At 45.8% G+C, this 21,469-nt stretch overlaps 1 long non-coding RNA gene across 1 annotated transcript; it reads right to left on the bottom strand.

Annotated features, from left to right (window-relative positions):
- Positions 1–314: 314 nt before the first annotated feature.
- On the bottom strand, positions 315–16,158 carry LOC142858231 (uncharacterized). The gene is made up of 3 exons (XR_012911991.1): positions 15,877–16,158; positions 665–737; positions 315–423 (listed from the first exon to the last, which is right to left on the bottom strand). It is a non-coding gene; the product is annotated as an uncharacterized LOC142858231 (long non-coding RNA).
- Positions 16,159–21,469: the final 5,311 nt, after the last annotated feature.

Raw genomic sequence — 21,469 nt, 5'->3', positions numbered from 1 at the left:
GCCAGTGGGACCGTTTTATTCTCGGATCTTTAGGCAGTCTTTATTTATTAAAATACAATTGAAATGCCAATACACCTCTTCAGTCAATTTACCATACATGCTTCTTTTAATTAAATTTTGGAAATTATCATTATTGTGTATGAGAGGGGAGGATTGCCAGGACATGCTTGTGGAGGCCGGAGGACAACCCTTGTGAAGTCGGTTCTCTCTTTCACTCTGCGTGTGTTACATAGATTCCCAGGGTGGAAGTCAGGCCTTTTGCCAGCCCCAGACTTGGGTCTCAATGGCAATCTGTTCTCTGTATGTAGAACTCACCACAGCTGCAGCCACTGCAACATTCCCAGGCACCCAGACGGGTGAGGGGCTCTGCAGCTCCTGCTGCATCAGCTCGCGGGATATCTGCCTTGGTGCCGAAGTAAAATCCTGCGATAGAAGAACACAGACGCCCAGCTGATGGTTTTCCACTATCTCCTTATGCACAACCTCGAAGGATATTGGTATTTATGGTTAGGAGCTTCCCAACACGTCAGCTTCCTACGTAGAGAAACTCCTCAAAGCAGTCTATAGATAAAATGGGAGTTTAGAGTACTTGCCTAGCGTGCACGGATTCTTGGAGCCAATCCCTAGTATACACCTGTATGACACACACCTGTATGACACACACCTGTAGTTCCAGCAGGAAGAGCAGAAATCCAAGGTCATCTTGAGCCATGTAGAGAGGTCAATGCTGTTCTGACCTGCATGGGACACAGTCTTGAAATTAAAAAATGGAGCTTAGATGACTCAACAGTTCAGAACCTTTGCTCAGTAATCATGAGGGATAGAATTTGAGTCCCAGCATCTCTGTAATAAGCCAGGTGTCCCCACAAAAGCCTATGACCCCAGCTCTCAGGGAAGATTGCTGGCACTTGCTGGTTTGCAGTCTCGCCTAGAAGTCATGAACCTGAGGTTCAGGGAGAAATCTTGACCTGAAAGGAATGGGTGGGGAGTGTGCTGGAGAGTTTTAGCTTGACATGAGCTAAAGTCATCTGAGAGGAGGGAACCTCAATTAAGAAAATGCTTCTACAATACAGGGTTAAAGGAAAACCTCCAGGGCATTTTCTTATTTAGTGATTGATGAGAGAGGGCCCAGGCCATTGTGGGTGGTGCCATCCATAGGCTGGTGGCCCTGGGTTCTATGAGAAAGAAGGTTGAGCAAGTCAAGATGATCAAACCAATAAGCAACTCCCTCCACAGCCTCTGCATCAGCTCCTGTCTCCAGGTTCCTGCCCTGCTTGAGTTCCTGTCCTGACTTCCTTCAATGATGGACTATAACACAGAAGCATAAGCCAAATAAACCCTTTCCTCCCCAGCTTGCTTTTGGTCATGGCATTTTATCATAGCAATAGAAGCCCTAACTAAGACAGACACTGACAGAGGACGCTCAGCACCTCATGTAGCCTCTTCAAGCACACAGGCACGGCCACCCTCACACACAGGTACATATACACAGAGACACGTATACCGCATAAAATAAACAAACTTTAAGAAACAAACTGGGCCGGGCAGTGGTGGCGCATGTCTTTAATCCCAGCACTCAGGAGGTAGAGGCAGGCAGATCTCTGTGAGTTCAAGGCCAGCCTGGTCTACAAGAGTTAGTTTCAGGACAAGCTCCAAAGCTACACATAGAAACCCTAAGAAAAACCAAAAGAAAGAAAGAAAGAAAGAAACAAACAAACAAACTGGACTATTATATAAATAAGATGACCCTGGGCTGATAACTATTGGTGAAGCTCACTTTTTTTTATTTTTTCTTTTTCTTTTTCTTTTTGGTTTTTCGAGACAGGGTTTCTCTGTAGCTTTGGAGCCTGTTCTGGAACGAGCTCTGTAGACCAGGCTGGTCTCGAACTCAGAGATCCGCCTGCCTCTGCCTCCCGAGTGCTGGGATTAAAGGCGTGTGCCACCACCGCCCGGCTCACTTTTTTTAAAATAAGATTCATTTCTTATTTATATCTATGTCTGTGGGTATGTGCACCCGCACCTGAGTGCAGGTGCCCAGGAAGAGCAGAGGCATCAGATGCCCCTGGAGCTGGAGTTACAAGTGGTTTTGATCCGCAAGACATGGATGCTGAGAACTGAGCTCAGGTCCTCCATAAGAGCAGTGCTCTTTTTGTAAATTTTATTTATTTTATGAGCATTGGTATTTTGCATGTACATCTGTGCGAGGGTGTTGGATCATCTGGAACTGGAATTACAGACGGTTGTGAGCTGCCATGTGGGAGCTGGGAATTGAACCTGGGTCCTCCAGAAGAGCAGTCAGTGCTCCTAACCACTGAGCCATCTCTCCAACTCCCTGGGGTGCTGTCCCAAGGGGCAACTGAGCAACCGATTGGACAGCTCACTTGGATTAAACAAACTCTAAGATGTATAGTGAAATGCAAGGGGCATGGACTTGGAGTAAGAACCCGAGCGGAGACCCCGTTCTAAGTCTAGCTATAGGATGATTGTGATGCTATAGGATGGTTTATGTGTGTATTTTTAAATAAAAATGAAAGGCAAATGATTTTAAATACCCCTTTGAGTACAAGTAACTCAGCTAATAAGACAGCTCATCACAAATTATTTATTTCCCTTCTTCTGCCTTTTTTCAGTACCGAGACTTTACAATTTCCTGGCCTCCAGGTTTTGTCTTAAATAGCATTGGCCAGCCTGATGCACAGTGGTAATAATCCCGCCTCCAAGCCTGACCATCTGAGTTTGCATCTCGGGGCCCACGTGATGAAAGGACACCACACCCAGGCCCTCGTGTTTGCTGGACCAGCACTTGACTGACTGAGCCATCTCCTCAGCTCAAGTCTTAAGAAGCCCTCGCATATCTAAGGAACTTTCCTGGTGTCTTCAGGAAGATTCATTTGGTCAGGTATAAAATACATTTTTGTGCAAATGAGCTTAATGCCTTGATAGAAGGCAGTGACACTCTTACATATTCTTCTATTCAATTTGCTATATTATCTCAGTTAGAAAATGGAATAAGAAGCTGGCCTCTCCCACATATCGAACTGGGAAAGAACATTTCATATTTTCAAGTAATTCTGGGTGTCCTCCCTTAACACTGTACTAAAGCCGAAGAAGGAGTTGTTCCTTACAACGCAATAGCCACGTGACACCAATAGCTCTATCGCTGAGCCTCCTGCTGCACCCAGAACCCTTTGATCTGCATTTTCATAAGTGGAAAAGGAATCTTTCCCTGCGTACGATTTTGTGGCTACCATGCAATTGGCCAACTGGAAAATTTGGTTCACTGAGTTATATATCTTGCAAATGTTTGCACATTTCATTAATGATATCAAAGCAGTCACAATCATTTATGTGACCACAAGGCTCATCAGAAAACATTTTCAGGTCCTAGGGATCTGAGCCCAGAGAGATGGGCACAGCTCTCTCTACACTTGAACTTCAGACCTCGTCTTGATTCTGGTGCTGAGGACAGAACCCCACACCTCGTGAGCGAGGCCATCATCACTGACAACAAATACAAAAACAAAAAATTGCTTTCTTTGAAATAACCAGATTGTTTTGTTCCTTTTCAGGCGACAGTGATGCTACCTGAAAGCAGCAGGCAGGTTAGCTTGCAGTTCACACGTGTGTTCCCTTGATCCTCCAATCCATAGGCTGCAGGGTGCTTTGTGGGTAATCCCTAGTTGTTCCATGGAATAGGATGAAAAATGTACGCTCAGGTTCAAACTTATGGAAATGAGAGTTCTCGTTCCACCCAGGACGCTCCTCCTTTCCTGTGAGTGTGTGGAGGTGAGGAACAGTGGTGACCAGTGTAGCTGGCACCATGGCCCAGCCGCACCGCACAAACGACACCACAGGAAGGAGGCCAATAAGGAGCTAATTACACAGCGAGAGTGGGGAGATTTCAAAGACCCATGGGGCTCACGGATGCTGCTTTGACAATACCTGTTTTACTACATCCTCTTGGCTTACTTAGGACTAAGAAAGTCGTAATCTTTCTTCCCCATATTGACATCCATTTTCCACAGGTGTCTTATGTTTGACGTTGTAGGAATCAAGAATAATATCCATGGCTGGGCGGTGGTGGCGCACACCTTTAATTCCAGCACTCAGGAGGCAGAGGCAGGCAGATCTCTGTGAGTTCGAGGCCAGCCTGGTCTACAAGAGCTAGTTTCAGGATAGGCTCCAAAGCTACAGAGAAACCCTGTCTCAAAAAAAAAATAAATTTGTTATTTTGACTGCTTTCAGAACTGATAGTGTTCTTATTTTGTACCTGTATCTAATTACCTTTTTCTGTAATATAGTGATCTTTGAGCTAGAAGCTTAAAAAACTTTTCTATTTTGACTTCCTTCCCATTCTCCCCTCTACTTAGGCACAGCAGTTATTAGTTTTTAATTAGTTTTATTTTATTTTTATGTATATTTATGCACCATATGCATGCTCAGTGCCGGCAGAAGCCAGAAGAGGCCATTGTATTCTGTGACTGGAATTATAGATGGTTGTGAGCTACCACGTGGTTGCTGGCATCAAATCTGGGTCCACCAGAAGAGCAGCCTGTGCCATCAGCCACTGAACGGTCTCCCGGGCCCCCGGAAACAATGGCAATTCTGGAATTTAATGTTTTCTGTCCTCTACTGCCATAATCCTTTTCATTCACTGACATTTTTTATTACACTTATTTGTTTTGTGTGGGAGGCTCCCATGGCAACCTGCAGAGGTCAGAAGATAGCCTGGGGATGTTGGTTCTCTCTTTCCACCATGTGGGCCCTGGGATTGAACTCAGATCGTCAGGCTTGACTGCAGACACCTTTGTCCACGGAGCCAACTCACCAGCCCTTTCCAGTCATCCTCTTCCCTCGTTCTCAGCATGTTCGCCTTTCTGCTATTAACTCCCTGAGACATCTATGACAAGCTCTATGTCGGTTTATGTTGAACTGCTTTGAATCTTTCTCTTGTTTATTGCTGATTTGATTTCCTTACAGTGTTCCCATACTTTATGTTCAGTGCGTTTTATGTCGCTATCTTTTCAGCTCCCTCCTTCCCCCTTTATGATTGATTTTTGCTCCCCTTTTGGAGTTGTGGCCCCTTGCATCCCAATGAAGACCTAGCTACTACCAAACGGAACAGGAGCTGTGGGTTTTCCTTGGCTCCAGCACATTAGTCTGAGGAGTACCTCAGCCGAGTGCTGGCAGCTCGATGCCTGGGTCTGTCACACATCTCTTCAAGCAGCTTTGACGGAACAAGAGGACGTCTTCTAACTTCTGAAGCTGAGATGTAGGAAAGTACAGCTTCCGTCACTTGGTATTTTCCTCAGCTTGGGGAGAAATTCTTCCTGGAACTTTCATGGCGTCTCTACCATCCCTTGCCCTGAGCTTTTCTGTGAAGGTAAAGGATTACTTCAGATGAGTTTAGGAAAATCGACCTGTATCGGTCTGTCCGCAGAATGTAGAATCTTTTCATCATCCTCTTTTGTGTTTTTTTGTTTTGTTTTTCGTGACGGGTTTCTCAGTGTTAGCTCCGGCCATCCTGGGACTAGCACAGCAGACCAGGGCGGTCTCTGACTCCCAAGTGTTGGGACTAAGGGCGCACACCACCTCTGCCCTGCTGTCATTAGTATCTTAAGGGGGAGGGGGGTTGTGTTGCTCTTAATTTGAGTGGACCGACCGTCAGGGCAGCAGGAGTGTGAGACTCTGGGCAGACGGTTGTCCCATCAGGAAATGAAGGTTGCTGCCAGCCAGGGGGCGGGCTCTTTCCATTCAGTCCAGTCCTGGTAGTAGTGTTGTTCACATTTAGGTTGGGTCTGCTAGATGTTTCTGAAGCGTATTATTATTATAATTGTCATAATGGAGGCAGGATCTCACTGTGTTCCTGTCTGGCCTGGAACTCGCTATGGAGACCAGCATCACATCCCTGGCCCATAAAGTCATTTTTATTTCATACTGAAAAATGCATCATGTTCAACTCTAAAAATCCCTATCATCTTAACAAATCTCGAGACTGTTCACAAGTCCAAAAACCTCTTCTGAGACCTAAAGCACCCTCTTAACTGTGAGCCGATGTAAAATCAAAATACAGGTGACATACTTCCCATATACAATGGCAGAAAATAAAGATTCCCATTCCAGAAGGGATGAATGGAGGCATAGTAAGGGAAGATCGGAGCAGAGGAAGACTAAAACCCAGGAGGGAAAAATAACCGAATCCTGCAGTCCTATGTCAGGCATGACATGCTTGCGGCGGAATCATTCCGGATCCAGAGGGCTTGAGTAGCCCCTGCCCCTCAGCTCTGCTGTGGGCAGCACACCTTGCCTCTTCTAGACCAGCTCCACACTGCTCCCGCGGGTTTCCCCGACACTCGTCCCACGGTCCTGGCATCTCCAACAACTTGGGGCTTCAGCACAGAATTCATCTTCACAGCTTCATTTGGAGCCCCTCGGAGCCTACTTACAGAAAGTCTGACTCCACCAACATGGCTTGTCTTCGGCAGCGTCTGGAGCCTTAGCACAGGCTCCGCACCGGCACCCCCTGGACAGCTGCTCAGATTGGCTGTCAGCGGAAGTGTGCCCGGCCCTGCGGCCCATGGCCCATCGGCTTCTGAGTCCTCCAGGCAGGTACCTTCTCAGGAGGCTGTTTTCCTGCAGGGAACCCCTCCAGTGGCGCTCTCCTCTCAAATGAATTCGTGTGTTCACAAAATGGAACCTTAAAAGTGAGTTGATTACACATGGGAAGGCCTGCACTTTTCTAACGGGAAGGGCAAGGGACTGGGAGGAGAGGAGGGAGTGTAAGCGTATTAGGGGTGGGGTACAAGTAAGTGCAGGTGTCCATGGTGTTGAATCTGCTGAAGATAAAGGTACCGGCAGTTGTGTGCCAGCTGACATGGGCGCTGGGAACTAAATCCAGATCCTCCGAAGAGCAGAAAGGGGTCTTGACCCCTCACTGATGACTTCCCTGGTAGTCAGGATTCTGGTTGTTGTTGTTGTTATGTGTGTGTGTGTGTGTGTGTGTGTGTGTGTGTGTGTGTGTGTGTGTGTGTGTTTTGTTTTCCGAGACAGGGTTTCTCTGTAGCTTTGGATCCTGCCCTGGAACTAGCTCTTGTAGACCAGGTTGGCCTCAAACTCAAGGAGATCCGTCTGCCTATGCCACCCGAGTGCTGGGATTAAAGGTGTGCACCACCGCGGCCCAGCTGTGGTCAGGATTCTGTACTCTTGCTCACTGAGCCTCACGCCCCACCCCCATAATGATTTTAAGTCTCAGCAAAATGACCATGAAGGTCAAGGCTCCCAGGGGTCCTTCATTTAGAGAGCATAACCCTCCAAGCCACCGAACGTGGTGGACTGTGAGCACTGGTTCAGAAATAGGAAATACATTTTTGGACGACAAAAGAAGTTTTTGGTGAGGGAAATTACGTGGCTTTGGGCTGCAGATTTCAGAGTGTATTTGACTTATTTTAAAGAAGGTCATATTAAGTCAGGTGGGTTTTTATAGTTGCCGCTTTGAACTTTCCCGAAAGCCTTTAAGTCGTAAGCCGCCTCTTGTTTTGATCTTGGCAGGTTGCTATAGCTTCTGTGAGGACCTTGCAGCTTGTCTAGCCACCGAGGCAAACCACACACGCTGGGCCTTAGCAGAAACGCGGACCAGAACAATGCAGGTCTCAGGCGCGTCTCAGGGAGCGCAGCTCGGTCTCAACTTTCAGCTCTGGCCCTGGTCTTCTGCAACCTGTGTGAGCTTTGGAGTTATTTGGAGAAAGCAGAGGACCTAGAAAGCAGCCCCAGCCCAAGCAAGAATTTGAGGTCAAGGAGAAAAACCAGGATTTCGTGTGTCTTTCTTTCTTTCTTTCTTTCTTTCTTTCTTTCTTTCTTTTTTTATTTATTGAGTTTATTCTATTTATTTTTACATGTGAGTGTTTAGCCTGCCTAGATGAGCGTGTACCACATGAATACTTGGTGCCTGTGGAGGTCAGAAGATGGTATCTTATCCCCTGGATAGCAAAGTTGCAGATGGTTGTGGACCATGTGGGGGCTAGGACTCGAACCCAGGTCCTCTGGAAGAACAGTCAGTGATCTTAACCACTTAACCATCTCCCCAACCCCCTCATGTGTGTTTCTTTTAGGAGCCTGTAGGCAGAAAACAGTTGCTTTAAAAATACAAACTGGCCAAATCCATGTGAATTTCAGGCCCTTGTTAATTTATTTGTGAATCTGTCAGAATGACTGGGTTCTAAGATTAATAATTCTAAGCCAGGCAGTGGTGGCACATGCCTTTAATCCCAGTACTCGGGAGGAAGAGGCAGATCTCTGTGAGTTTGAGGCCAGTCTGGTCTACAGAGTGAGTATCAGGACAGGTTTCAAAGCTACAGAGAAACCCTGTCTCGAAAAAAAAAAAGAATAATTTCTCAAAAATAGAGCCAGGTATGGGGGCACATTGGAAGCATTAATCTAATTAGTCTTAATCAATAAAAACCAGGAGTCAGATATCAGGGTAAAAACCTGAAATATCAAAGAGCCAGGAGCAGCCACCAATTGCCCAATTGCTTCCTACCTGTCTCCTTCCTACACCCAAAGGGCTGAGATCCTGTCTCCACCCCACCTTGTCACTTCTGAGTGCTGAAATGTGCTGGAAATAAAAGCATGGGCCACAATTGCCCAGTTTCTATGGTTAACTAGGGCCTTGCTCCGCCCTCTGACATCCAGGCCAGCTTTTTTGTCAGAACACAACAATATACCCCAGAACAACATGCCTTTACTCCCACCGCAGCACTCGGGAGGCAGAGACAGGTTCTCCCTGCAGACCCACTTTCACGAATGACTATTGCATTTATTATATATATATCTCTATAAAATCTCAGTCAGTGTTCTATTGCTGGTAGAAGACATCACAGCAACTGGCTGGCTTACAGTTTCAGAGCAGGGTTAGTCCATTATCATGGGGCGGGAAGCATGCTGTACATAGGCAGACATAGTGCTCAAGAAGTAACTGATAGTTCTACATTCAGATCCATAGGCAGCAGGAAGTCAGAAAGCCACTGGGCCTGACTTGGACCTTTGGGCCTCAAAGCCCACTCCCAGGGGCATACTTCCTCCAGTAAGTAGAGGAGGAATAGCCCTGCCTGCTTGTGGAGGCCCAAAAATGTGAGCCTATTTCCATTTTGACCACAGGTCAGAGAGTTGGAACTCACCTCTATTCCTTCAAGGTTACTGTCTGTTTCTACCTCAAACAAAGGTAGATTTAGATCAGAGTTCTACTTTCTCAGGGTTATTGTCAACAGGTATGGCTAATAGCCAGACCTTGTATTTCAGGGTATAGAGAAGTGGCTATGTTTCTACCTCAAACAAAAGTCTAAGGATCCAACTAAGTTCCTACTCCCTTAAGGGGAAAACAATGGATTCCACCCAGGGAGTGGTTTGCCTACAGAATGTTTTGGTCTAGGGTGTGAGCGTGACTTGTTTGGTTCTAGCAACAGAATGTTTAACTATGAATGTAGCCCTCAAACTTCAACTGGTCCGTTTGTTTCCTTGTATCATGTTAATGCAGTTTTTTATCTTATGCCTACTTTTTGGAATCAGAGTATTTTATGTAATTGGAATTAAACACAGGTGACTTCGGTATTCACCGGAACCCCCTCCTGGTACTATCCTAAATGTTTCTGTTTTATTATTTTACTCACATCTTTGTACTCTTTAAGTATTTTTCTGATCCCCACATCCCTACCCTGGCAAGTGATGTTTTTGTTGAGGCTGGTCCCCAGCACCTGCTGCAGCAAATGCCGCCATTCCCTAAGCATTCAAATATATGCGCCCATGGGGGCCATTCCCATCCAAACCACATATGTGCATATACAGGCATATTCCCAAATATAACCTGCTCCGTCCATATAATGTTACTTGTATACATGTTTTCAGGGCATTTGGCATTGGACAACCAGTTGGTGTGCTCTTCCCTGGGGAAGACCACTCTCCCACTCCCGGCTTCAACCATTTGATTATTGTTCTTTGTGTAGGGTTGCAGCCTGGTGGGCTAGCCACTCCCGTCCACTTTACCATGTCTACTGGTGTCAGCTTTGCTCAGATCATGTTTGGGCAGTCATATTGGTGAGACTTTAGGGGTGTAGCCTCTAACGTCACTGAAGAACATCACTTAAGAGATTATTTTGAACAATGTGGGAAGCTTGAAGTGAGGGGAAGCATGATACTACTGTAGCTAATTTCAATTTATAGTATAGAAGCCAGGTGTGGTGGCTTATAACTGAAATACCAGCATCTGGGGGACTGAGGCAGGTGGGTTGCTTGCTGTTAGTTCAAGATCAGCCTAATCTACATAGCAAGTTTTGATGAACCAGCCTAACTCTGTTTTAAGATTAGAAGCCATCTTGTTATAAGGTCAAAGATTAAGTTCATTCCTGTCTTCTGTAGAACTTGGATTTGACTAAGTCTGGGCCCACGATCTGGAATTTGACATATCTCACACACCCCTAACCTCCACCCTGGTAAGACATTCTGCCAAATAATTTTGAGATGTTCACTCAAGTTCCTGCATAACCAAAAACCTTGGACACCCCATTCCCTTGCAGGTTTTTTTTTTTGGCTTTATAAACCCCACTCTCTTGTATGTTTAATGCTATTTTCTCAAACCCCACTTTAGGGAGTATAGCACCGTCTGACAGAAAATAAAGCTTCCATAATTTGACCAAAGAAGTTGGGTAAAGGTCTTTACTCTCATTCAGTGGGATTAACACCTCCAGCTGTTCTGAAGAGACTCCATTCCAAAGACACAGAAACAGACTTATGATCTACAGAATGGAATGAAGGACTCAGGAGTAAACCCATGAAGCTATAATCATCCAATTCATGACAAAGCTGCCAGACAGCTTCCTTAATGAGCAGTCCTGGGAACACTGGATGTCCACATGCAGAAGGTTGAAACGAGGTTCCTGTTTCTATTATAGGCTCATAGACTAGAAAGCGCACCTCAACAAGGACCAGAGACCTTAATATGAGACACTGCTAAAGGGAAACATTTCCAGATCCAGGCACAGCAATGGCTTTCCAGCTGTGGCTCCCATCACTCAGGAAAGAGCGAGTCTTGATAAAAGGATTTAAAAGTTCCTACACAGCCGAGGAAAAGCTACCAGAGTGAGCCTTCACCCAGAGAACGGGAGAGAGGCTTTGGCAGCTCATCATCTGACAGAAAATTAGTGCTCAGGGGAGATACATGAAGAACTCAAAACTTAAACATCAAAAGAACAAATAATCCAGTAAAAGAATGTGCAAATGAAATAAGCAGACACTTTTCAAATCAAGTATTGGACTCTAGCGCCCAAACACCAAGAAGGAGTCGCCCCCAGAGACCATCTCATACACACGGCCAATGCAAAAGCATGAGGATTTTATTAATTCTGTCATGACAGGGTCTCCCAGCATTCGGGAAGCCGAGGGACCTCGAATAGCTGGTACAGCCTACTTTTAAAGGGGCCACAGAAGCAAGAGGGGTTGTTCTTTGACTATTCTGATTGGCTTATTTGAAAGGGCTATTACCAATAATTGACGGGAGAGCTGTTGCCAGATCAGATGAGGTAAGAGGTCATTTTGACCCCGTTTCCCAGGGGACCGAACCAAAGCATACGTATATGGGTAATTGTTCAGGAACTGAGTACGTGCGAGTGTAGCTGTTAGGTCCTTGGTTCCCAGGGGAGGAGGGGAAGCACTATGGCACAGAGGCCGAGAGGATTCAGAATTGTCAAAAATGGCTTCAGGATTGTCTTAAAGTCTTACACAAGAATAAAGAGCAATGCATGTATGGAAAGGGTGTTCGAGAATTGGTTCAGCAGTTTAGAGCACTGGCTACTCTTCAAGAGAACACAGGTTTAATTCCCAGCACCCACACAACGTCTAACAACTGTCTAACTCAGTTGCAGGGAACAAAGTCTTCTTCTGGATTCCTCTGGCACTGTATGTATATGGTACACCAATACACAGTACCCTTACATATAAAATAAAACAAATAATCTTTTTTTAATTTTAAGAAACTTATAAAATTTGAACAGAAAACAGTATTTATAAGTTTGTATAGTCAAGAAATGGAGAGAATTCCCAGTAGGCTAACTTCAAAGGGATGTATATTTGTCATAGAAAACATTTTAAAATGAATCTTGAAGAAAACAAGAACTAATTAATTTTATATAAGTGATCTTGAGTAAGATCAATAACTGATTTGTAAAAACTCAGTGGCAAGACAAAGAATCCTAAAAGAAAGACTAGCAACAATTCTATACCCAACACAACTATCATTCAACCATTAAGCAGAGTCTGGAGCTATAGCAATGGTAGAGCACATGGCTAGCATGGGTTCCCAGCACAGAAGGGAGCAGGGAGAGAGAAAGGAATTAAGCCAGTTTCACATGAAAACAAACCACAAACCAGAGACTTAATTACTAGACACCTGCCCCATAAGAAACTAAAATGAGCCCCCTACAATGACAGGTGTAAATTCAATCCCATCAGTAATTACACTGGGCCAGAGGGTGTAGCTCAGTTGGTAAAGCACTCACTTACCTTACACGGGGCCTTGAACTCCATCTCCAGTACTGACTGAACCAGGCATGGAGGCACACGCCTTTAATCTCAATCCCTTTAACCCCAGCACTCAGGAGGCACAGGCAGGTGGATCTCTGTGAGTCAGAGGCCAGCCTGGTCTACATAGTGACTTCTAGGCCAGCTAGAGCTGTATAGAGAGATCCTGTATTTTAACAAACAAACAAACAAAAAAGTCAGGGAGGAGGAAAGAAAGTGAAATGCAGACACAGTCTGAAAGCAGATCAATTGCCTAGTGTATGCAAGGCTCTAGAGAAGATGCCCAGCACTGTTCCCGGGTGTCACCATCTGAGCAGGGTCTTTCTAGATTTCAGAGTTTTATTCAAAGAACTAGATTTCAAAATGGCAGAGGACTGCATTCAAAAGCAGAGTGACAGGGCAGATCAGGTGCCTGCAAGCTGTGGCTCTTCAGAGTTAGGGACTCGAATGCCCCAGTCACTGTTTTACGGGGTCAATAGGAGGAGAGGCGGGTCACCAAGAGCAGAAGGGGAGCTCTGTCTTTATTGACAGGCTTGGGTTATGTAAGCTCTTCTTTGTATAATGCATCTGATTTTAATCTTATGCGTGCCCAAGAATGAATAAGCAGAATATAAGGTAAAAACTGCATTTTTGAGAGCATAGTTTGCCTTACTGCGCATGCACCCAGAACCGTTTCAGGCTGGATCAAGCCCCTAGCTCCAAATCTCGAATATGTCCGAATCCGTTCAGATAGAAACTGAGCACAGAAGTGGGAGTGTGGCTCGGCAGTTAGAAGCACTGACTGCTTTACCAGAAAACGCAGATGCGGTTCCCAGCACCTACGTGTTGACTCACTACTGTGTATAAATCCAACTCCAGCAGATTTGTCTCCTTCTGATTTTAGCAGGTACCAGGGTGCACACGGTGTACTACCATACATTAAAATTTTTAAAAAAGACCCTTTGATTATTTTATTTGCCCCTGCACATTAACAGAAAAAAAGAAATGGAACACAAAGGAGGAGTCATTGATGGTTGTTATGAGAGGCGTTATTCCATTGCTGGGTGCTGGGTGTACGTCCAGCTTGATGCAGATGGGGGTACCAGGTTGCTCTGTGCAGAGCTGGGAGAAGAGTGTGTGCACAGTGCGTGCAGACAGAAGGGCTAGGTTGCCAGGTGCACAGTCAGAGGAGAGGTGTGAGCGTGCCCCAAGCCAACCGGAGTCCCAAGCTGCTAAGCTATACCCAATGTGCCTCAGCGGCATGAAAAGATAAAGAAAACGCAAATATTGACAAAACAGATACAAAACACGATCAAACCATATGCTGTGCAAAAGAGCCACATTTGAGATCGAAGGACACAGAGGCTGGAACTGAAAGGGTGGGGGAGGGGAATCTACCAGGTGAATGATAACTGATAGCAGCTAGAATGGCATAGGAACAATGGTCGCTAGAGGTAAAGGAGGGTTTATAACAGGAGACGACTGAGCCCAGGCATGGAGGGGCGTGCCCGACACCACAGTGCTCCAGAGGGAAAGCGGGAAGACTGCGGGTCTAAAGGCGTTGGTAATTGTAGCAAGATTCTGTCTCAGGAATAGAGGGTGCGTGTGAGAGAGAGTCAATCAATAATATAGCAATTATAAATGCATTTGCAATTAACAGCCGAGCCTCAAAAATGGACAGAATTGAAGGAAGCTGTAAGATGATTCAATACCAATAACGTGAGACTTCAATACTTCACACTCAGTGGAGCAACTAGACAGGATCAACAAGGACATTATGAACCAAGGCACCGCCCCCACAGCCTGGTAGCATTTATTCTCAGATGGACACTCCCCAGGGCAAGTTCTTAGGTCACGAGATCTTCTCAATCCACTTTGTTTGTTTTGTTTTTCAAGATGGGGTTTCTCTGTGTAGCCCTGGCTGTCCTGGCACTCACTCTGTAGACCAGGCTGGCCTCCAACTCACAGAGATTAAAGGTGGGAGTCACCACCACCTGGCTTCTCAATTCATTTAAAAGACTGGAAATGATACAACGTTCTGGTATAGGTCTATAACCTAGCCACTTCCACAGTCTCAAGGTCAGCCTGGGCAGCTTAGTCCGACCCCACCTCAAATACAGAAGTGGCTTTTGATATAGTTCAGTGGTAGAGAGCGTGTCTAGAATGTATGAAAGCCTGGGTTCAGTCCTCAGTACTGCACACAAAATTAATAAATTATACAAAGTGCAGGAATGAAATGAAGTCAATACAGAAGGCTATTTGGACATTTTACACACACTGGTAACTTGTGAAACATAAGGAACAAGACAAGTTGTACAATCTTAAGATATTTTTATTTTTTTGAGACAGGGTCTCTTTCTATAGCCCTGGCTGGCCTCCAACTCACAGAGATCTTCCTGCCTCTGTCACCCAAGTCCTGCGGGCAAAGGCCTGTGCTGCTATACCCAGCAAGCCTTCAGATTTTAACTTGCTTTTCCTAAAGGTCCTTAAAGGAAGTTACTTTATAATTGCCTCCTCTTTGGAGAGCTCTTTACAACCGTTAAGCGTGGACCATTAAATCCTTTGAAATCTTCAAAGAAATATAAAGCCTTCCTCTTTTTTTTTTTTTTTTTTTTTTTTTTTGCTGCGATGGGGCCTCTCTGTGTGAGTTCAGGATGGCCTTGCACTCTGGAGTGAGGCCTCCACAGCCTCCCAAGTAGGATTACAAGTGTACACAACCGCGCCCAGCTTAAATTGTTCTGGAGAGCGAGCTGTCAGAGGCTCATATATATATATCCGTGTGGTGCTGTCGGTACCAGAATGCCTGTGTGTGAAAGGTTAGACAACGGCCTGGAGGAGTACTGAATCACTGGTGACTGCTGGTCCTCCTCCTTTGCCGGCGATAAGAACAGAGGCGGGGCAGCAGTGGGCAAAGAGACTCAGCCCACACTACGCCCTTCCATTGAGAGCTCTGCTCTGTCACTAGACTCACAGAAAGCACAAAGAAACAGAGGCTCGGGGGCATCTCAAGAGAAGAGTACGCACCCCTCCACAGCCGCACTTCCTCTGCCAGGCAGCCGCTGGGACTCCCAGGAGACCCAGAATGGTTTTGTCCTTCGTGAGTAGCAGAGCGCCCAGGATTCAGGTTTCGCTCAGTTGCAATCTAAGCAGCACACGGCAGACGCTTTCATTCAGAACTAGCCCGTGTAGGAGCCGGTCCAAAGGAGGTTTCACCCAGCAGGCGGGCAGCCTTTTGATATTGCAACTCGACATCTTCACCTATAAAGTTCATGCCTGAGAACTGCACAGTCGAGTTACAAACAAACCATTAAATCACATACTAACATCTCCTACCTCAAGTAGGGCTGTAAACCGTGCATTCCCGATTGTCCTTGATTGCAGGAGACCCACGGGGTGTGGGTCGGATGTACCTGGTAGAGGAGGAAAGGTCAGGATTTGGACACGGGCTTTGTCTTAAGAGACCACCCTGAGGCTGGGCAGCTGTGACGCACGCTGCAGGCGGAACTCCCGTGTTCAAACTGGCTCTTGGAAGAATAAAGCATTGTTCTTCTCAGTTCGGTAGCCATGGGTTGGACTTTACCAGGTCAAGGATGTTAACGTTTTCAGACAGCTGGTTAGCTGACTGCTGGGTGTGGTCTGCACGGGATGGAACAAGTCATAGCCTCTCAGAGGGCAGAACTGTTAGCCATCGACCTTAGACCGGGAAACGCAGAGTCAATCTTTGAGCAAGGAAATACATAGGTGACCAGCAGTCGGAAGTTGAAGGCATCCCAAGGAGTGACATAAGGCATCAGGGTGAAGGGCACTCTGGTTTCAGTTGACAGAGCCAGGGAAGATGCAGAGGGGAGCACCTGGAGCCAAAACCATCTTAGGCTCTCTTAGACCCATCAGACAAACAGTGGGTTTGGTTTTTTGGTGTTTTTTTTAAAACTATAAAAAATGTTGTGTGTGTGTGTGTGTGATATGTGCGCAGGTAGGCTCACCCATGTTTGCACATGTGGACAGAGGTCAGAGGTTAATATCAGGTGTCTTCTAGGACTCTCAACCTTTCTATCTATCTATCTATCTATCTATCTATCTATCTATCTATCTATCTATCTATCTATCTATCTATCTATCTATCTATCTATGAGACAAGATCTCTCCCTAAATATGGAGCTTGTTGCAGCTAGACTAGCTAGCCAGCAAGCCCCCCGAGATCAAGCTACGTCTGCAACGGGGTTACAGGAACACGCCTCCAGATCCAACTTTTACCTGGGTGCCCAGGATCCGAACTCAGTGCCCCGTGCTTGGGCAGCAGACACACTTCTCCCCCTGGGCCATCCCTGCAGCCCCACACTGTTTATTTCTTTTCCCCATGCCATTTACTTTTAACCTTTGCATCTGGCCTAACATTCTCATGACTGTTGGGTAAACCTCTTGGAATGTATTGTTAAGCTTAGTTAATGTTTGCTATAGCCTGATGAAAGGCAGACCACTTGCCTCCAGCAGCCCTCACGCTCAGATGCTAACAGATAACAGCTGAGACCCAAAAGAACGATCTGCGAATGCCCCCACCGCTGTATTTGCTAAATGTATTGATTTATGGGGCTGGATTATGGGACGGCTCGGCAGTTAAGACCACTTGTTGCTTGTGCAAAAGACCCATCCATAACTCCAGTTCCAAAGAATCCAGTGCCCTCTTCTGACCTCCACAGGTGGCAGGTACACATACACTGTATGTATACACATGAAGGCAAGACACCCGTATGTAAACCAAGAACAATTTTTTTTTATTTTTTTTTGGGGGGGGGTTTCGAGACAGGGTTTCTCTGTGGCTTTGGAGCCTGTCCTGGAACTAGCTCTGTAGATCAGGCTGGTCTCGAACTCACAGAGTTCCACCTGCCTCTGCCTCCCTAGTGCTGGGATTAAAGGCGTGCGCCACCAACGCCCGGCTAACAATTTTTTTTTTTTTAAAAAAATGCATTGGTTTGTGGCTTCCTTCCTCCTTTGGCTACAAAAGCCCATATAATCTCTCCTACTTAGGAGTAGACTAGCCTGCATCTGCATCCTGGGTCTCCATCACTCCTGTGTGGCTCGGGATAAAGCATCTCTTATTTCCTTTAGAGCAGTGGTCTGTGGCCACACACACCACTGTTGAGATCTCTAAGTGCTGTCTTCAGTAGCTCTAGCCACTAGGGCCTGGCAGGTGGGTGACCTAGGATCAGTGTCTGAGGGTAAACTGGGAGTGCTCTTGGTCCCCTTTCCCAAGAGGAGGTATTTCTATAGCTTGGCTGCCTCCCACCATGATCGGAAAGCAGGGCTGTTGTGCATGGCTGGTCTTGGTCGCTCTGTCCATCCAGAGCCAGGTCACAAGAAGAGGGGTCCTGGCTCTCTCTGGTACTGTGACACTCTTCAGGGTCAGGGCTGAGGTCTTAGAGCAAAGTCTCTAAGGGCTTGCTCTTACTTCTCTGTCCAGGTACATCCCTGAACCCAGGCGGGCCTTTACCTCTCAGGGCTAGAATATATGTACTTTCCTGCCTCCACATGGACCTAACAAGTTAGATTATAAACTCTCAGAGGAGGGCTCTACTTCAGTTGGCTTTGGGATAAATAAGCATCATATAAATTGAATATTTTCTAAAATTCACAGACATTAAGGAAACTGATCCTTCAGCACTCTTAGCAAAGAAGTATTCTCATTGGAAAAAAAAACTCAGAAAGATTTTAGAAACTCAAGTTAACATGATGAGACACAGCTCTAGTAAACAAAAAACTAATGATTTGGGTTTAGCCAAAAAAAAAAAAAAAAAGGTAAGATGGACTGGAGTATAGTTCACAGGTGGTTATGTTCCTAGTCACAGGCATGGACCATATTCATACACATGTGACTAAATTAATGCACATTTCAATTCGTGTATGAGAGAGGTACGCACGCTCTTAACAAGTACATGTGGCGGCCAGAGGAGGACCTCGAGAGTCTCGTTCTAGCGCGTTCACCTTATTGCCTTTAGACAGGCTCTCTCTGTGGACCAGAAGCTCTCTGTTCTGGCTCGGCTTGCTGGCCAGTGTCTTAGTTAGTGTTCTAGCACTGTGAAGAGACACCATGACTCTTCGAAAAGAAGACATTCAATTGGGGGCTGACACACAGTTTGAGAGGATCAGTCCCTGATCATTATGGCGGGAAGAAGACAGATGTGGCTGGTGCCAAAGTAATAGTAATTGCTGAGAGCTTTACATCCTGAGCCTCAGGTAGAAGAGAGAGAGAAAGAGAGAGAGAGAGAGAGAGAGAGAGAGAGAGAGAGAGACTCAAAGCCCACTCCCAGTGACACACCTCTTCCAAAGAGACCACACCTCCTAATCCTTCCTAAAGGTTCACCAACTAAGGACTAAGCCCATGGTGGGGGGTTAATTCTCACTCAAACAAGCCCAGCTCCCAGGATCCACCTCTTTCTGTCTGCCCTGTGCAGCAGATACAGCACAGAAAGTTGTATCTGGCTTTTTCTTTTGAACTTTTTATTTTATGTGTAAGGGTGTTTTGCCTGCATGTATATCTGCTCAACCATGTACAGGTAGAACCTACAGAGGCCGGAAGAGGGTATTGGATCCAGTGAGCTGCCATGGGAATTGCTGGGAATTGAACCCAGGTCCTCTGGAAGAACAGCCAGTGCTCTTAACTGCTGAGTCATCTTGTCAGGTTGCTAACCTGACTTTTTCAGGAGGCTTTGGTTATTATCTTATTATTTTTCATATATGGCTGTTTTGCCTGCATGCATGAGGAGGCACCACTTGCATACAGGGTGCTTGGAGGCCAGAAGAGTGTCGGATGCCCTGGGACTGGAACTAGATCAGGGTGTGAGCTGCCATGTCAGAACTGAGGATCAAAACCAGGTCCTGCCGGGCAGTGGTGGCGCACGCCTTTAATCTCAGCACTTGGGAGGCAGAGGCAGGCGGATCTCTGTGAGTTCGAGACCAGCCTGGTCTGCAAGAGCTAGTTCCAGGACAGGCTCCAAAAACAAAAAAAAAAAAAAAAACAGGTCCTAAGGAAGAGCTGCCAGTACTTTCAGCCACAAAGCCCTGGATCCAGCCACACCTGACTGTCTTGGAATTTGCTTTGTAGCCCAAGATGGCCTTGAACTCACTGAGATCCACCTGCCACTGCCTCCCGAGTGCTAGGATTAAAGGCGTGCACCACCACTGACCAGATCACACCTGTCTTTTTACGTGGACATTTGGGATTTAAACTCTTTTTTTTTTTTCGTTTTTTAAAAAAATGTTTATTTTTCAAAGAAAAACGGCAATAGCCAATTGGAAACCTACTTATTCTTTCAACTCCAATTTTGTTTTCTTTAAATTTAGAAGTGACTTACTGATTTACTATTTTAAACAAACCCCCCTTTCCCCTTTAGTTCATGCTTGCACAACAAGCACTCGTACTCACAGAACCATCTCCCTAGCCCCCCAAATTTTCTTTAGCTCATCATTTTTACTGGTTTATTAAGTTAACATTACTTCTGCTTAATGTTTTATTTTTTTTAAAGATTTTTTAAAATTATTTATTTATTTATTATGTATACAATATTCTTCCTGTGTGTATGCCTGAAGGCCAGAAGAGGGCACCAGACCTCATTACAGATGGTTGTGAGCCACCATGTGGGTGCTGGGAATTGAACTCAGGACCTTTGGAAGAGCAGGCAATGCTCTTAACCGCTGAGCCATCTCTCCAGCCCCCTGCTTAATGTTTTAGATGATATAAAGTATACCTTTATTTTTTTAACCACATGGAGTATTTATTCTGACATACATCAGTAAATGTTTCCACAGATTTCCAAGATTTTGGACTGCTGGGCGGTGGTGGCTCACGCCTTTAATCCCAGCACTCGGGAGGCAGAGGCAGGCGGATCTCTGTGAGTTCGAGGCCAGCCTGGTCTACAAGAGCTAGTTCCAGGACAGGCTCTAAAGCTACAGAGAAACCCTGTCTCAAAAAACCTTTAGACTGACGCTAACGACAGCTGACTCATCAGACAGCTAAGATTCCCAAGATGGAGTCAAGATGGATTCTGTGTTTAATTTCACCTCTGAGCCGGGCGGTGGTGGCGCACGCCTTTAATCCCAGCACTCGGGAGGCAGAGGCAGGCGGATCTCTGTGAGTTCGAGACCAGCCTGGTCTACAGAGCTAGTTCCAGGACAGGCTCCAAAGCCACAGAGAAACCCTGTCTCGAAAAACCAAAAAAAAAAAAAAAATAATAATTTCACCTCTGCTTATTTTCACGTACTTCATGCAGAATATGCGTTTGCATCCATCCGTCCACTATGAGGAGCGTGGAAAAGCCTGTGTGTGACAGTGTGTGATAACTTACCATAACAAAAAAAAAAATCCCAGGCTAGAGACATGGCTCAGCGGTTAAGAGCTTTGACTGCTCTTCCAAAGGTCCTGAGTTCAATTCCCAGCAAACACATGGTGGCTCACTACCATCTCTAATGAGATCTGGTACCCTCTTCTGGCCTTTCTGGCCTGCAGACATACAGACAGGATATTGTATAAAAAATAAATAAATAAATAAATAAATAAATAAATAAGAACTAAAAAAAAAAATCCCCAAGTTCCATGGCTGAGAACCCAGAAATTAAACTGGTATAAAACAGGGCTGTGAAGATGACTCAGTGATGAAGAGCACTGGCTGCTCTTCCAGAGGACCCAGGTTCAATTCCCAGCACCCACATGACAGCTCACACCTGTCTGTAACTCCAGTTCCAGGAGATCTGATGCCCTTTTCTGGCTTCTAGAGGCACCAGGGACACAAGTAGTACATAGACAGACATGCAGGCAAAACATAAATAAAAAAAGAAAAGAAAAAAGTTAATAAAAACAGATGAATAAGAAAAAGAGAGAAGCTGGGCGGTGGTGGCGCATGCCTTTAATCCCAGCACTCGGGAGGCAGAGGCA

This window comes from Microtus pennsylvanicus, chromosome 10 (assembly GCF_037038515.1).
Source record: "Microtus pennsylvanicus isolate mMicPen1 chromosome 10, mMicPen1.hap1, whole genome shotgun sequence".
NCBI classification, from domain to species: Eukaryota; Metazoa; Chordata; class Mammalia; order Rodentia; family Cricetidae; genus Microtus; species Microtus pennsylvanicus.
The sequence above is the reverse complement of the archived record's forward strand: the minus strand, read 5'-3'. Positions and strand labels throughout refer to the sequence as shown.